Source organism: Rutilus rutilus (genome assembly GCF_951802725.1).
Source record: "Rutilus rutilus genome assembly, chromosome: 17".
In the NCBI taxonomy this organism is placed as follows: Eukaryota; Metazoa; Chordata; class Actinopteri; order Cypriniformes; family Leuciscidae; genus Rutilus; species Rutilus rutilus.
In genome coordinates this window covers 31,376,881-31,394,252 of record NC_140230.1, presented here as the reverse complement: position 1 = coordinate 31,394,252, position 17,372 = coordinate 31,376,881, and the positions used below count along the sequence as shown (strand labels likewise).

Below are 17,372 nucleotides of genomic sequence, written 5' to 3'. Positions count from 1 at the left end.
ATATATTAAAAACAAGCTATCTTGTGCAATTATAACAAAATGATCCCAGTATAAAAACACAAATACACTGAGTGAGCAAACATTTAGGTGAGATTTGCAATGGTAATTGAGCAATGTTTATATGAATAAAAGCCTTAATTAAATATGTCATCATGTAAAGTGATCTCTTCAGAAGAAATAAATGATTTCCTAGACTTTAAATGCATGGACAAAAAAATTTGATAATATTAAAAATATCTATATGACAGTTGGTCGATTTCGCAGTTCTTCCCTTTGGTATTGAAAATGGATACATTTCAAGGTATAGTATCAAAGTAGTATCGTGACAACACTAGTGTAGGGTGCCACACATTTTTATTTTATTTTTCAAAGGGTGCCTTGACTGAAAAAAGGTTGGGAAACACTGGTCTAGTGAACTATCTATTAGTAGAATCAACTAATGTTTTTATTTTATATCAATGCATTGCCACCAAGCCATTAGTTTAATAAACGTTAACTAAAAATGTTTTGTTATCTGAACAACATTAGTGCATCTAAGTTGATTTGACAAAAGTAAATATGTTGTGTTAACAAATCATGGAAATATTTTTTTTACAGTGTACATGTTGATTCCAGCAAGTGGCGTCTGCAGTCAAACTAGAAAAGTTCCAGTAAACAGGAAATCTGTGCCAAAATTCTTGTCACTCCTCCCCTTACAGTACAACACAACCCAGCTACCAGTAACCAGAAGAGAAACTTGACACACATAACAGATCAATCTTCACCTGACTACACACCAGGGACAGATGTACAGATCTTTCTTATTCCTTCAGAGTTGCAGGAAAAATATCAAAAAGAAACATGGATTCCAAAAAGTCTCCAATGGAAGCAGGGCAGCCTTTACTTCCAGTTCAGCAGGACCCTCCAGAATACTCCATTGGATTCCCTCCCTCTGAGAGTTATCACAGCTCTTCAGGTCAACCAGCGCAGCATTATGGAGCTCCGGCAGCATCTGGACAGTACATACAAGGGCCATATCCAGGGCAGACTGTGGTCACTGTGCAGCCTCCAGTTAATGTGTCCTTCACTCCACTGACCAATCCAGAGCCAGATTACCTGAGCTATTCCATCTTTACCCTGCTGTGCTGCTGCTTACCTCTGGGATCGGCTGCTCTTGTTTACTCCATCACAGTAAGTATTGGTTCATACACCTCACCTGTCTCACCTCGCTTAGCATTTACAAATGATAGGCCTACTCTTCAAAATAAATAAATACTTGTTAAAATAATATAAGGACATATATTGTTTAATTAAAATGTTTGTAGAACTCAAAAGAATCAAACTGAAACTGAAACAGACAAGACAGTCAAAATAATGAGCCCGTTGTTGTAGAATATTTACAGAGGGTCATATTTCAGTGTTAAAATACTTCAAAAAGTCTTTATTGTTTACATCCTGTGTTTTTAATGATCGTTTAAGGTCATGGATCAAGGATGAATTCAAATCGCATTCCGAGTTTGCCTTTCGAATCAACATTGAGCTAGGGCAGGGGTCGGTAACCTTTTTTGACCAAAGAGACATTTTTTCATTTTTGGATAATGCATTTTTCCAAAAGAGTTTGGATTTTTTTTTTTGAAATAGATACATATATATATATATATATATATATATATATATATATATATATATATATATATATATATATATAGGCTATATATATTATTATTATTATTATTAAAGACGTGCATTTTTTCAATAAAAAATGAATTATTAGGTCCATAGACAACTAAAAACAAACAAATATTCAGCAAACAATAAATAAGTTGCAATATGGAATTAATTGTGCAGGGCTTTCACTGTGAGGTTGAGTTACCAAGTGATGAGCATAAATCCTATTTTGTGTGTGTGTGTGTGAGAGAGAGAGTGAATGCACACAGTACTTACATCTGCTGTGTTTACGTGAATACTCGACTTGGCATTTTGATATATTTCTGTGTTTGTTTGGCCGTTTAGGCGCGCAACCGAAGACAAAGGCTACTATATGCTTGTCTAAATTAAATACCATTTATTTCTATATAAAATGATACAAATAAAAAGTAAAAAAACACATTTGATTATTTTTTTAAATAATTTATGTATTATGTGCAAGTAAAAGATATGCCGATTTCATGCTATCTTGAAATAAATAAATAAAATAAAATGTAATATACACAGTATAACCACTTGATGGCAGCCCATGCCTATTTTTAAACAGGGTTGAGAAAAGCCAGGTTACTGAAAAGTGTTAACTGATAATCAGTCTCCAACTTATCATATGATGTCACTCTGCCTCTGTGTGTGTCAGTCTACTTTATACTGTTGATTGTTTAGAGTCATTTCTGTGTGCTCTTGAGAAATCTCTTAAGCCTTATCTTTTTCTATCAATTTGATCGACAAAATAAAAGCATAGATCCAGTTCATTTGTAGTACACTGACAACATAGTTTTATATAATTAGGTTAATAATTAGGTTAATATAAATATAAAAAGACCTTAGGATAAATACTTCTGGACTTGAGCTCATGAACTCATTTGAAATTGACCTATGTTGACCATATGTTGCAATGTTTTCATGTTAATAAATGTTTTGTGTGTGTGTTAGAGAGAGAGCGAGAGAGAGAGAGTCTATTTTACACTCTTGATAGTTCAGAGTTTAAGCCTTTCATTGCTGTGTGGTTTTGCCTGATCATTACGAGACCTATGTCATTGGTGACTTTCAAATGAGTGTGAAGTTATCATTTGCAGCTCAAAATTATGACATGAAATTAATCTAAATTTAAATGATCTCATGGATGTGGCTGTTGTGGTTCACGGTCATAGATGCACCAGCTCGCTACAGTAAATGTAGGATATTCAAATGTTTTTCACATAGTTATTTTAGATTTTCCCGCTTTAAATGCACATTGCCCACCATGCACAGCTGTCCTTAAAGCCACCGGGGTGGTGGTGGCACTGGGGCTTGGGCCTGTCATCGCTGCTTGCAGTTATATTTATTATCTTGGTTTTAGTTATTTTATTATTTTGGCCAGTTAATCTAGTTGTAGAAACTTTTAAAAACAGACTTGAAGATAGCAAAATCTAGTGGAAATGCTATAACGCACACCAATCACTGATGTTTAAAAACTCTGTGATATGTTTTGTGATTATTATTTTTTTACCGCCAGTTTAAATCAAATATTCAGTAATATATTTGGTTTCACATTTTATTCTTAGTTGTTCACTGTTAGAGTTGCTTTTGTGTTTTCTTATTGTGTTTATGTTCTGACCTGTGGAGAACTTTGATTTGATTTTATGCATGTCATTTAAGAAAGGTTCTATATCAAGATTTGTAATATTATTGTTATTTACTTTCACAGACTCGGGATGCTAACACGTTTGGACACCAACCAATAGCAAGCAGAAATTCCAGAATGGCTCGCATCCTTAACCATGTCAATGTTGCTATTGGCCTCCTCTTCTGGTTGATCTTTGTCGTCTATATCATTCTTGCCGTCATCGCAGTTTCAAACCTCCCTAACTATAGACCATAAATGTAAGAAATATTATGGTAGGACAAAAGAAAGTTATACAAACATGAACACATCATTTTTGTAATACACAGGCATTTGGTGGTCTGCTTTTAAATGTTAATGTTGCTCAAGTTATTGGTATGAGAGCTGTAATACTCCATGTGTAAGGAGCTCCATCTATAGGGCCAGTGAGGAATGATTCATAGATTTCATGCAACTCATCTGCCTTATTATTATTTACATAATTAAAACACATGGTTTTTTAAAGTTTATTATTGTATTTTTAAAACAATGAAAGCTTTGACTGTAAATGTATCATCAGATAAAACATTTGTTAACATTAACATCTTTGTTATATCATAAAACTAAATGTAACATTATGAGTCTGATGTCATATTTTATCAAACTTTAAAAAGTATCTGAAAGTACAAAGATAATCAATGTTCTACTGTCTTTAGTTCAGTCTTATATTCTTCTTCCACTTCTTGTTCTTATTACAATTATAACCTTTTTTAATCGATGGGTGGCAGTCTTTACAATAAAAGTGCATCCGTCTGTCTCTCAGACTGTCTGTAAGTATAAAATACTTTAATATTAACCAAATATTTGTTCACAAAAAGCAGAATGTACAAGTTAAGGTACCAAAATTTCAAACAATAGTTTTGGCCAACAAAGTCGGCTACTGTGTTAAATACAGCCACATGGGCTCAGGAGTACTTTGGAGTACGTTTTCACTTAACACTGTCTGACGCTGCATCAAGAAATGCAACTTGAATCTCTGTTACACAAGGAGAAAGCTATACATCTGTTCAATGCAGAGATGCTGCCGAGTTCTCTGGGCCCGAGCTCATCTTTCTTTCTTTTTTGATTGGCTGATAAGTGGCAGGCTCGACTAAGAATTCCAGGGGAGACGCGCTTGATTCCTGCCGAACAGTAAAAGAAGTCCCAGCGGTTTTGAATGAGTAGGCTATACAAAGAAATATGCTAATGTTCTTGCCTTTGCCTCATTGACAGCTCACAGTCGAATTGTATTGCACTGGAAGTCTTCTAAATCTCACTGAGGGTTATGCCTGTTCATGTTTGTGTCCACCCTTAGTAGTTGTAAAAAAAGAAAAAAGGAATGTATACACATTTATTAATATTGTTGTAATTTTTTTATACAAAAATACAATTAAGCTGGTCGGTGAAAACATTGGAAATATTTTATTTGTTCTTTTGTCAGTTAAATAAAGGTTAAAGTGACAAATCACAGATTCTTGATTTTTTTGTTTGTTTTACAAAATGTACCAACTTTTCTGGAAATGGGGTTGTACATAATGTATAGGGTAGAGTGGGGGAAAATGCCCCCTGGGGTAAAACCATAGACAATAAAAGAAATGGACACAGCAACCCCATTGGATTCAACGGAGAAAAGTGAAGTCAATTTGAAGCACTCACTTCCTGATGGCTGAGCGTACTGCGCAGACTCAAACTGAGCTTGACGACGTAGATGTGACGTGAGCAACCCGTCTGTCTTCTAGTAGCTGTGCCAAGAGAAATCTGAATCATTCCCTTCCGAAACTTGCAGAGACGGAGAGAGTGAGTAGGAGCTGTCCATGAGCTAGAAGCAGGAGAAACTTTTGCTAAGTATTCTGATTAATTATTTTGTCATTTTGCCTCCACGTCCCCCCGATTGCCCACGAGCTTCTCCTCCTGTCTATACGGTAATTTCTCTACTGTGCGACAGAGAGTCGCGTGGTTATGACGCAATCGTTAGCCTATTTTTACAAAAACTGCTTCTATGGGGCCATAACGTAAGATACAAGGTAATGGAGCCTTTTATACATTTTCGTGTTTTTTTTTAAATAAATAATGGACAAATGGAGTCTTTAAACGCCTCAGATGTAAAGTTATTCGCTGTCAAAGTGACGCCAAAATGAATGGAAGTCAATGGAATGCTAACAGCAGCTGATGGTCTGCTAATCAATGGCGGCCCCCGGGGAAGCTTCAGTTTTTTCCGAAAGATTACCCCCTTGAGTAAAACGCCCACCACCTGTTTTCCCCAAAATAACCACTAGAGGTAGTCAAGATACATTTTTACTGTTGACATGCACTATGTTGAAAACGGGGATATACAAATCTCCATGGAGAAGCTGACACCAGCGACATATTTGAAGAGAAGAGGATTACATGGTAAATGCTATAATTTTCAGATATTAGTAAACAAGTGTTTAAGAGAATATTGTTCTGCAAGATATCACAGTGATGTATGATAGATGAATAGTGAAGTCTGTAGTTTGAGATAATATATTATTTATAAGGAATATAATTATATTTTAAAAATTAAACCTTTTTTAAAAAAAACTCATAGCTTGTGGGGTAAAACACCCCCTACGCTGAGGGGTAAAACACCTGCCAGGGGGCATAGTTTCTCTCTATCATAATTACTATAATAACATATTTCTGTCTATCAAATCCTTTGTTTTACACTTAATGCAGTAGGTGGTAAAATCAAAATATTTGAACAAAACATGAAAAAATTACCTCAAGTGAGCATTAGCTAGCTAGCTTGCTAGCACAGTTACTCACTGATGGAAGGTAGTTCAATTTGGCTGTTTTGGACATTCCTGAAATAAATATTAATATATATACATGTTGATACATTACTTGCCTTTTACTTTTAGAGATTAAAAACTATAGTCTGTTCATTTTGCTGTTGATCTATGAAGTAAACTGGTTGGTAAGAAAGGGGGCATTTTCCCCCACCGCTGGGGCAAAACGCCCCCTTTGTACAAAAATATTTTCAGTCAAAATACTAATTAATTATGAAGGCTGAGCCATTTTAATATTTGGTGAATAACTCCTGCCATAGTCACTCAAAACCGGGATGGCAATTCTAGTCACATTTATTTTTTTGCTTCACTGTAATGTCACATTTTCCTTAAGGGGGGCGTTTTCCCCCACTCTACCCTAATTATTAACATGTAGACCTATATTTATTAATTCTTTTAAAAATGATGATTAGTTTAATTATTATAAACGCAAATAACCAGTGTAAACCAAATTTATATTTATTGTATTAATAAAACGTCTATGAAACAGCAAAGCTGGCATGCAGGTAAGGTTATGAAGGCTATAATTAGACCTACAATATAAATATAATGCAGCTATTACTTTTTTCTAAAGTAAGCTACAATTAGGGTAAAATAGCCTATGGCGTTATTTCTGCGACAGCTTCAGGCTAGCTCTCTCTGATGCGCGGTGTAGGCCTCTTTGGTGACGCCGTGGAGTCAGTTACTGAACATTCCTCTGAGGCGCAGAAGCACGAAGGCTATGAGTCACGAATTTCTCGTTCCAGCCCTCGTCGAGGTCTTTCTCAAGTGGCGTCTGGAGTCAATCTAGAAAAGTTCCAGTAAACAGGAAATCTGTGCCAAAATTCTTGTCACTCCTCCCCTTACAGTACAACACAACCCAGCTACCAGTAACCAGAAGAGAAACTTGACACACGATCAATCTTCACCTGACTACACACCAGGGACAGACGTACAGATCTTTCTTATTCCTTCAGGGTTGCAGGAAAAATATCAAAAAGAAACATGGATCTCAAAAAGTCTCCAATGGTAGCAGGGCAGCCTTTACTTCCACTGGAGCAGGACCCTCCAGAATACTCCATTGGATTCCCTCCCTCTGAGAGTTATCACAGCTCTTCAGGTCAACCAGCGCAGCATTATGGAGCTCCGGCAGTATCTGGACAGTACATACAAGGGCCATATCCAGGGCAGACTGTGGTCACTGTGCAGCCTTCAGTTAATGTGTCCTTCACTCCACTGACCAATCCAGAGCCAGATTACCTGTGCTATTCCATCTTTACCCTGCTGTGCTGCTGTTTACCTCTGGGATCGGCTGCTCTTGTTTACTCCATCACAGTAAGTATTGGTTCATACACCTCACCTGTCTCACCTCGCTTAGCACATTTACAAATGATAGGCCTACTCTTCAAAATAAATAAATACTTGTTAAAATAATATAAGGACATAATTGTTTAATTAAAATATTTGTAGAACTCAAAAGAATCAAAGTGAAACTGAAACAGACAAGACAGTCAAAATAATGAGCCCATTGTTGTAGAATATTTACCAAGGTTCATATTTCAGTGTTAAAATACTTCAAAAAGTCTTTATTGTTTGCATCCTGTGTTTTCAATGATCGTTTGACGTCATGGATCAAGGATGAATTCAAATCTTATTCCGAGTTTGACTTTCCAATCAACATTGAGCTAGGGGTGGCCAGAGGTGGCCGACCATGGCCATCCTTGGTCTAAGCTTGGCCACCCCTTTGGCCACCCCTCTCACAACTGCTGTTTCTGTCTCTTTTTTTATTGACGAAAATAGCATTTTTTAAAACGCTGAACCGTCTCTTTAAGACCACAAAAAACGTGAGACTTTTCAGACGCACACTCCAACTTCACCTCAGCGCCAGGCGCAAGTCAAACGAGTGCGGAAATGTGCAAGTGCCGATTCCGAATGAGCTTCAGCAGAACATCAGACAGTGATATAGTAAATATAGAGTCAATCTTTCTCAATTGGTGGGTTGCAAGACCGTTTTGAGTAAGTCGAATAGTGTGCAGTCATTGTTTGAACCTCTGCTTAAAGATTCAATGTTCTATTTTTAGTATGTTGTTAACGTTTTTACATCTAGGCCTATTTATAGCATTAAATGATGTAACTATCCAAAACTCAAAAAAAAGATTTGGGCCCTTTTATCTATCTATTGAAGGATCTGATTGATGTGTGTTTAAATTTGACTCTTAGTGTTTCCACCTGAGTAATTGTGTGCTAACTGAGCTGAAGCTGTGCTGACTTGAGTGAACAATATTGAGTGCTAGTGCTTTATACATGACAGAGCCGGACAGTAACGGAGTACATTTACTTGAGTACACTGTAAAAAAATTCTAACCTCCCTAACTCAAAATTTTCTAGTGACTGATAACATCTAAATTTTTCAATTGGCCCAAGTGAAATTCTGTAAATTATACAATAAAATTTACAGATTTTCACCTGGGCCAATTGAAATTTACAGAATTTCACTTGGGCCAATTGAAAAATTTAGATGTTATCAGTCACTAGAAAATTTTTAGTTAGGGAGGTTAGAAATTTTTTACAGTGTACAGTACTTAAGTACAATTTTGAGGGATCTGTACTTTACTCAAGTATCATTTTTGGGGAGTACTCATGACTTTACTCAAGTACATTTGAGAGGCAAATATTGTACTCTTTACTCCACTACATTTCTATCCATAACTATGAGTACCCGTTACTTCTTCTTCTTCAAAAAAAAAAGGAACAAAGATCTCTCGGAACATCTCGAAAACCCTTAATTTGTTGTTTCCCTCTCAAATGTGATTGGATTGTGCAGGCACCACTGATTGGGACAGCCTATCAGCAATCACCTTCAGCTTTCCGCCAAAGTCAACTCCATGGTCAGATTTAGATAAGAGACGAAACAATGGATGAAGACGCAGCAGGTCCATCCCGGGAGTATTTTTTTTCCCAGGATGGTAGGCAAGGCTGGATTAGTACCCCCAGGGGCCCCTGGGCACTGAAGCTCACTGAACCTCCCCTACCTGATAACCACACCCTCCAAAGGAACACACACACACACACACACACACACACACACACACACACACGTCTATATTACTAACAGGGGACTATCGCTCTACACTGGCCAAGAGGGGACTAGTGTTTCTGGTCATTTTAAAGAAACAAAAATGACATACAAAATTTTCTTTTAAGGTCTTTTTTCTTAATATAACTTTAAAAATGCATTTTTTATATATATAAAAAAAAAAACATGCCAAGTGGGGACCTGCAACTCTGACCGATCTCTACCTATCGAACAGGGGACTCCCATAGCCTGCAATGGAACTGTGTGTGTGTGTGTGTGTGTGTGTGTGTGTGTGTGTGTGTGTGTGTGTGTGTGTGTGTGTGTGTGTGTGTGTGTGTGTGTGTGTGTGTGTGTGTGTGAACAGTGAAGTGAACTGGTGGTGAAGTCTGTCTAGGGCTGGGACGGTATGGATTTTTTCTTACCGCGGTTGAAAAGCAAGAAATTCCCGCGGTATTGCGGTAAACCGCTTTAAACCTCAACCCCCCTCCCCACCCTCCCCCAGTTTTTTTTCTGTGACGTCGCGGCCGGAACAACAAACAAATTTGGCGATGATGATCTCTCAGGTACTGTTTATGTGCTTTATTTAATGTTAAAAGCATGCAATGTGACTTTGAATATCGTTTAGTGCTCCAGCTTTGTAGCTGTAAAAGCAACAATGGATAATTCACCTCAGATCTTGAAATTAAACAAATGGAAACAAGAACGTTCAAACTGTGAACATACAAGTGTTTTCTTTGGCAAATATTGTTTTAGTAACTCAGTAGCCTATGTATTTTTAATAATGTTTAAATGGTGTAATATTTGTGAATTTAATTATGTAGCCTACTTATCCATTTTCATGCAAGTGCCGTCAAAATTCCTCTCTGGTGCTGTGAGTGTGCACTTGCCGCGACTCCGCGAGGGTTAACAAATGCGGTCTTCACGTGAGAGAACTGTGTTAAATAAGCACGTGCAATTAAAAGTTGAGGTCCTGCTTTTACTTTTTTTTTTATTTACGGTGCGGCTTGGACGCGGCTTCCGTCGAAAATAGACTAGGCGCCTATCTTTAGCGAAGCGGCGCGGAGAGAGCTTCTGAAACGCGCCGCGTCGTGGCTGTTGTAAACACAAGCATTGACTAGAGTGGGCGCGATCAGCTCCGGGAGCCGCGTCGCAGCAGTAACGCGCCACAGGGGTTATAGTCATGGAACAACTTGCGAACGGTCAGATTTGCTCCATCTTTTGATGATGGTTTGTTTAGAAAACCTTGAATCCATGTAAGACACAATGTTATTAGACACAATCCATGTCATTAGAATCAATGAATCTATGTCATTAGACACAACGTGAACACGTGAAGGCCAGTGTTTTTTTTTTTTTTTTTTTTTTTTTTTTTTGCGGTGATGACGGTGACAAGCTCAGACCCGCGGTAGGCGTCACGTGACCGCGGTATTGCGGTAATGCGGTAACCGTCCCAGCCCTAAGTCTGTCTTCATTTTGTAACTATATATATAGTTACAATATGAAGAGTTCAGATGCCAAAGCCTCTAAGTGCCATCTGAAAATGTCTTCTAGAATGGTCATTTTTATCAAGCTTGTATATTTAAGTTCAGTAATTTCACTTAAATGACAATTAATAGGTAATATTCATTGCCATTTAGTGAAATTACTGAACTTAAATACACACACACACACAGTTCCATTGCAGGCTATGGGAGTCAAAGTTTTTTTCGTAAACGAAAAATGAAACTAAGACTAAAACTATTGGTCAAAAAACATTTGCATAAACTGAAATAAAATAGATATTTCAACAAAAAGGAAAAACTAAAACTAAACAAAACTAACGACAAATGTCTCGAGACCTTGCACTTTTTTCCCATTCCACTGCCCGTGTCTTTTTTCCGTTTTTCCAACCAAAACCGCTTTCTGTGTGAACCAGCCCAGAAGCAGAAATAGCCAATTAATTATTTCTTTGACTTATAGACTTTATGCAAATACAGCTGTACATTAATTCCAGGTAAGATAACCATCTCATGTGAAACTAAACCATACATATTAGATACCACACTGAGCAGAAAACGGAAAAAACAAATTGCATGTCTAGCCCAGAAATAGAATGAATGAATGAATGAATGAATGAATGAAATTTTATTATTGTGTCATGCGTATGATTACGCCCAGCCCGCATGGACTTACAAGACACCAACATCAACAAACATAAACAAGAGGATTAATATACATGATAAATGTACAAAATATACATTAAATAGACAGATCCAAAGTACATAGAATACATTGCTCCCCAGATAATAGTAACAAAATTAATAATAATAATAGTACATATTATTCAAATACATGCATGCATGTAATCATACCTACATGTATTCTCATTTATTCACATAACCACCCATATAAGCCCATAAGCCTACACAGAACAAAATTAAATCTAATTAAATAAACTAGCTTGCCTTCTTTTCCAGGCCTTTGAAACAAAGTTTGCAAGCTTAAACACATCATACTTAAACAAACATAATAATTTTTGATCATCAGCATACCAAAATATTTCTGGAATTTGTCGTGTAACTTCCAGAAACAAAGATTCCCTTAGATCATCATAATGTGTACAATACAAAAGGAAATGAGATTCACTTTCTACTTCACCAAGATCACATAGCACACATAATCTATTTTCCTCTGGAGTATTTTTGAATCGACCAACCTCAATGGCTAAAGGCAAAATCCCACATCTCAGCTGTGCAACCAAAGATCTCTGACTTCTAGATAAACGAGATGTAACATATAATTCTGGACTAAAATTCTGTTTGATATACATGTATGTTCTTAATTTTGGCTTTAATAAAACATTTTCAAACCATTTTTCTTCATATTCCATTAACAGCTTATGTTTAAGCGAATTGACGTTACAACTTAAATTATTTCTATAGATATACAACATATCCACCTCTTCAAAAATAGAATAAATCTCCTTTACCCATGGAGACCTATGAGCTTTACTCCAACTAAATACTCTCTTATTTACTCTATCCTCTGCCATTCTGATTAGTCGATTCCACAATCGTATCATTTCGCATTTTCTCTGTACAACTCCTGGTACCCAGCCCATATCTCCCTGAATTGCTAGGTTTGGAGCAAATTTATGAACCCCCAAAAAACATCGTATGGCTCTATTCTGTATAGTATCTACTGTTTTGAACTCTTTCAAGCCCCACACCCCTGCAGCATAATTTAATATAGGAGAAACACATGCCTCATAAAGTCGAGTATATGTAGAATATCCAAGATCCTTACATACTTTTAATTTATTGATAACTGATCCTAAAGCTCTCCCTCCCGAATCAACAAGTGACTTAATACCAACTTCATAGGTCAAAAAATCATCAAGAACAAAACCCAAATATTTATATGAACTAACATAGTCCAAATTGACTGAGCCATAGCTAAATATATATGTACTTCTTTCAATGCCTTTCTTTCTAAAATGCATTACGTGTGTTTTGCTTTGATTTATAGCTAATCGCCATTTAAAACACCACAGATTAACCACATTTAACATTTTTTGTAATTCAGACTCAGACTCAGCCAACAAGACTATATCATCCGCATATAATAAAATTCCCAACTAAATACCATCAACTTGTTTTACTCCAAAAGGTGTATCAAACCAATCAGTAAATAAATCATTAATCTCGACACTAGCAACTGTACCACTATACATTACTTGTATTGTTTTATAGAATTTTCCATCCACTCCTGCTTCAATTAGTTTAAAAGCAAGCAGCTCTCTATTAATCCAATCAAAGGCTTTTTGAAAATCAATAAAACATGCAAAGGTGGATTTACTTTCAGCAATTCTAGATCTAATAATAGTTGATACAGAATATATATGATCGATGCATGCTCGTTTCCTTCTAAATCCATTCTGCTCATCCACAAGATACAGACCCATTTCTAAGTACTGTGTAAGCCTATAATTCAGTATATTGGAATACAATTTGTAGGCTGTACTAAGAAGACTAATTCCCCTATAATTAAGGGGCATTCTAGGATCATTTCTTGATGACTTTGGAATAGGTTTAATAATAGACTTGCGCCATGTTGACGGAATTATACCAATACCATGTATTGTAAAATCTGCAATAATGAAATTCTGAGATTACAGTTCATAGTAGTCCAGCCATTAATGTTCCAATGTACCAGAGACAAACAGAAAGGATCGACCATGCTTACAGGTTGGGCGGATCCACCTCAGCCTCTCCCACCTGTCGCCGTTGAACCAGCTCGGGTGGCGTCAAGGACATTAATCCGCTTCATCAGACGACCGTTCCCCGAAACATAAAAATCCTTTCCCGTCGGTAACTCCTGAAGAAGCGCTTTAAAATTGAGCTCAAGCATACGATCAGTATGGGACTTAGCTGATTTCAAATAAACCTTTTTAAACCGACTGTTGTTCTTCAGCTTTTGTTTGCACCTAAGCACCGCCACTTTTTCCTCCACCGTGCTGAAGGCGGCCTTTACCACACCAGGACCGGGTCCTCTTGCTCGCATTCTCAACACTCCAACAATGTCGGGTAAGGGATCACATTCCAGGCCGATCTCCAGTAGCTCTCTTACTTTTCCTTTCAAGTCTTCTTCAGCATCGTAGGGCAAACCCATCATAACAATTGACACGTCAGGATCGAATTTATTCAGGAGTTTAGGGCTCGAAGTCCGTATTTTTTCTTCAAGAGAATCCAGCCGAGATTTTAAAATCCCGATTTCTAGGTCAATACTTTCCCTTATTTCTTTAACTGACTTCTTCAGCTCAGCTTTCATAACTTTTTCCAGGGATCAATGCATGCTGTCCACTTTGCTGTTGAACTGCTTTTCAATATTATCCATCTTTGAGTGCAGCAACTTCATCTCCTTCAGCAGCACACTTGTTTCTTTGTCTTCTTCCTTGTCCTGTGCTCGGTGGCGGGTGTTAATTACCTTTTCCGCCATTGTTCGTCAAACAAATTTGCGTATTCAACTGGTTCACCTATACATTAGGCTACCAAAAATATAAGTGTCTCTCCGAATATTTTATCCGTCCAAAAATTGTTTATATTAAATCCTCTTTGTTATGATAATATTAATTTAGTTCACATTTAATCACAGACGCCGACATGCACATGCATCTAGTGCAAATAGATGTAGGCTACATTTGTCAGAGTAGAAGTAGGCCTATACTAAATGTCTGGTCTGAATAGAACATTTGAATATGAACTAACTATGAAACGCTGCAATAGAAAAAAAGGCATAAATGTATCAATACAAGAATAATGTTGGAAAGGATTAATCATAGAAACAACCTTAAAGAATAATCATAATAATCATACGCATATTTGTTTTCCCTTTTTCCCCCTCTTATAAACCATGTTTAACAAGATTTAATTTTTAATATGAATGAGTATGAATATTCTGTACTTTTTAGTTGCATATGTTTGGTTCTTTGTTCATCCTCAAACTATTATTTTATTTTTATTATTAAGAGGTTTTCACAAGAGTTAGCTGTAAACTGCAAACATTAAACTAACTGAAATTTATTGGAAATTTGAAAATTATATTAAAATAAAAACTAATTTAAAAATGCCAGACTACAATAACCTTGATGGGAGTCCCCTGTTGGATAGGTAGACATCGGTCAGAGAGTCCCCTTTTGGCCAGTGTAGAGCGATAGTGCTCTGTTAGTAATATAGACATGTATGTGTGTGTGTGCAATGGCACATAACAATGGCAAGTAAATTGTTAGGGACTGCATAACCAAGCATAGAAAGTATCTATGAAGAGAGAGCGTTAAATAAGAAAAATAATATTATGAATGATTTTCATGAATGATATGCTTTTGAACTGTTGCATATATATATATATATATATATATATATATATATATATATACCCTATATATATATACACTCACCTAAAGGATTATTAGGAACACCTGTTCAATTTCTCATTAATGCAATTATACAATCACATGGCAGTTGCTTCAATACATTTAGGGGTGTGGTCCTGGTCAAGACAATCTCCTGAACTCCAAACTGAATGTCAGAATGGGAAAGAAAGGTGATTTAAGCAATTTTGAGCGTGGCATGGTTGTTCTGAAGGCGAAAGGGGGTCAAACACAGTATTAGTATGGTGTTCCTAATAATACTTTAGGTGAGTGTGTGTGTATATATATATATATATATATATATATATATATATATATGAAGAGTTCAGATGCAAAAGCCTCTAAGTGCCATTTGAAATTTTCTTCTAGAATGATCATTTTTATCAAGCTCGTATATTTAAATTCAGTAATTTCACTTAAATGGCAATGAAAATGACCTATCTATTGCCATTTAAGTGAAATTACTGAACTTAAATATACAAGCTTGATAAAAATTATCATTCTAGAAGAAAATTTCAGATGGCACTTAGAGGCTTTTGCATCTGAACTCTTCATATATATATGTATATGTATGTTTGGCCATGTTTGAAAATACTTGAAAGTTCAGTAACACTTTATAATAACTGCACGCTATTAATGATTAGTTAAGCATTAATAAACAGTTAATTCGTAATTTATAAAGCATAGACATTAATAAGAAGTTTATAGATAAAGCTATACATGCTTTATTCTTGTATAAATACTTTGTTTATTCTTTATTTAGAAGCATATCTTTAATGTGTTTAATAATTGTGTTTTCATATTTTATTAATGATCAATTTATAATTTCTAAATGAAGTATAGCATTATTTACAAAGCAGTTGTTTAAGAGTTGTCAGTGATTCATAAGATCACTTAAGTGGTAGTAAATGTAGTTAATTCAGGTAGTTATAAAGCATTTAGTAGTGGTCAGTTCACTTTTTTTGTGAGCTCATCTAAAGTGAGGACTAGTTATGACTTGTAAAGCGTTTACAAAGGAGATTTTACAGTTATCTTCTAAACAGAAAAAGGAAACAAACACACACAGTGATACAGAACATAAAGATATTTAACTGAGCCTTTAAATCTCCTTTATAAATGATTTACAAGGCATAACTAGTCCTCACTTTAGATGAGCTCACAAACATAGTTAACTGACCACTACTAAATGCTTTAACTACCTGAATTAATCATGAATTACAGTAAAAATACATGTTAATAAACCATTTATTAACACACTAAGTAACTATTACTTAATAATAAGATGTATGAAGGTTCATTGAAATAGTTTATTAATCATTTACTTACACTTTCTAAGTGATCTTATGAACCACTGACAACTCTTAAACAACTGGTTTGTAAATAATGCTATTTCATTTAGAAATGATAAACTGATCATTAATAAAGTATGAAAATACAATTATTAAACACATTATAGATATGCTTTTAAAACAAGAATAAAGCATTTATAGCTGTATTTATAAACTGCTTATTAATGTCTATTAATGCTTTATAAATAAATTAACTGTTTACTAATGCTTAACTAATGACTAATAGCGTGGAGTTACTGAAGTTCCTGAACTAAGCAGCCAGTTAAACAGCAGCTCTACAGTCTCAGAGACTCTCTAGGACAGCAAGCCATTCAGACAATAGAGAAGTGTGAACGACGTGTGTTAATGGGCCAATGCAGTTCCTGCTCCAGTCTACAGGAGCGCTGCTGAGTATGGACTTAAACACACACACACACACACGTAGGTCCCCACTTGGTCAAAAATGTAAAAAATTCACCAGAGCGTGTTTTAGCTGATTTTAACATGTTTTAAAGCATGACCAACAGGGGACTTGAAAAATGTCCCCACTTGGCCCGGTGGTCCCCTGTTGGTGAGTGTGTAACGACACACACAGACAGAGTTAACTTGCTTATTTCTCAAGTAAAATGCACACACAGATTAGAAATAATGCTGAAATTTGTAGCCTGTTTCTCAACTCAAACTAGAAACAACAACTAAATGCACTGTGTTTTCAAATTAGGGTTCCTAACCCTAACCCTATTTTTTTTAAAGTAAATATTGTTATTTGACTCAGTAATACAAGAGTTAAAAATAAATGTCATATTTACCTGTGCCTGTCTAACAGGTAGACCTAGGACATATACCGAAATGTAATAAAGTTATCAAACTGCACTGCATAAATTATAAATTAAATATAGACTAATCCTTATTATAGCAAGAGAGAAAAAACTTTAATCAACAGCAGTGAGTAATTTTCTCTGTT

The 17,372-nt window shown here is 35.9% G+C and overlaps 1 long non-coding RNA gene across 1 annotated transcript; it reads left to right on the top strand.

The window, feature by feature from the left end:
• Positions 1–728: 728 nt before the first annotated feature.
• On the top strand, positions 729–3,963 carry LOC311276495. Its single transcript, XR_014625068.1, has 2 exons — positions 729–1,170; positions 3,374–3,963. It is a non-coding gene; the product is annotated as an uncharacterized lncRNA (long non-coding RNA).
• The last annotated feature ends 13,409 nt before the right edge of the window (positions 3,964–17,372 follow it).